Source organism: Phodopus roborovskii, unplaced genomic scaffold (assembly GCF_943737965.1).
Source record: "Phodopus roborovskii unplaced genomic scaffold, PHOROB, whole genome shotgun sequence".
Lineage (NCBI taxonomy): Eukaryota > Metazoa > Chordata > Mammalia > Rodentia > Cricetidae > Phodopus > Phodopus roborovskii.
The window spans coordinates 472692-474431 of NW_026125980.1; positions in this window are offsets into that span (position 1 = coordinate 472692).

The window sequence follows — 1740 nt, forward strand, 5'->3', positions numbered from 1 at the left end:
GATATGTAGTTTTTTTATTTATCTATTTTGGATATTACCCCTCTGTTGAATGTGTAGATGGTAAAAGTTTTTCCCATTCTGTAGGCTGCTACTTTGTACAAGTAATAATATCCTTTGCCTTACAGAAGCTTTTCAGTTTCATGAGGTCCCATTTATTTATTGTTGATCATAATGCCTATGCTTACAGTGTTCTGTTCAGAAAGGCTATTTATGAGCCAATGGGTTCAGGGCTATACCCACTTTCACTGTTATTAAGTTCTGTGTATCTGGTGTTATGTTGAAGTCTTTGATCCAACTGGACTTTAGTTTTGTGCGGGGTGATGAGTATGGATCTATTTGCATTCTTCTACATACAGACATCCAGGTATGCCAGCACTATTTATTGAAGATGCTGTCTTTTTTTCCAGTGTATATTTCTAGATTCCTTTTATAAAAAAAACTCAGGTGTCCATAGGTATGTCAGTTTATGTCTAGATCATCAATGTAATTCCATTGATATATATGTAGGTTTTGTGACAATATCATGCTATTTTTGAAATTAGGGAGATTGATGTCTCCAGCAGTTCTTTGATTATTTAGGATTGTTTTAGCTATCATGTGTGTGTGTGTGTGTGTGTGTGTGTGTGTGTGTGTGTGTGTTTCCATATGAAGGTGAAAATTGCCTGTTTACAACAATACAAATTTGCATGCTGATGGATACTTGATTTGTATTTCTTTCAATGCCTCCACAATTCTTATGTATGCTATCAAAAAGCCATCTCTTCCTTATGCTAGATAAAACCTTCAGAGACCCCAAAATAAAATTCTATCAATATCTGATTAATCATCCTGGAGAAATACACCATAATTTAACTGAACCGGCCTTGTGTCAAGGACATTTGTTCCAATGAAACCTCTAACAACCTTGATGGCTGCCCTCAAAAGGAAACCCTTTAATTAAACTAAAGCTTCTTTAGTTTTCACTAGGATTTCCAACCATCAGGCAACTACTGTCCTCCAAATTCTTATCCAAAATTTTATTTCTGCAGTTTGATTTGGTGGTATGCCAGAATCGCCTCATACAAGCTTGCTACTCATTGTGTGCGTGTCCTCCCAACTTCGAATTTTGTTACATGATGTTGATAAGTTGAAGTCACAATAGGAGTATTTGTACAATGGAAATAATGGAACAAGTCAGTTCAAGGTTTCTTAAAACAAAGAGCCAGTTTTTAAACATTAATGACACAATTGTTCTGATTCAAAATTTCTCAAAAAAGCCTCTAGCCTCACACAAAAGAAATTTCCATTTTTGTCAGAACTTACTATTTTTTTATTCAGCTGACTTTTACTTTAATTTTTCAGTATTTCACAGGTAAGAAAATCTATGGTTAATAGTCCATCGTATTTCTGGAAGTAGTTTTTAATCAGCTAAAAATTTGGTTCCCACTTATAGAGTCCTTCAAATGGAAGTGGGCTATTCTATCACACACCCATAACATATTTCAGGTATCCTTTGAAAGTAAAACATTTGAGGGATTCTTTTTCTTTATAGCATTCAAAGAGTGCTCTTATGATTTCTCTCCACATATAACATTATTCATTAACCTTCCTGACTTCCTTAAAGTGATGAGGGAGAGAGCCTTGTTGAGTAACATTTGAACATCCAGTAGCTGTCTCTTGTTTCACATTGCTTTTGGAAGCCATATTCTCATCATTGTCCTAAAGAAATAGGTTTGTTGTAATTGCTTTCAAGACAGGATT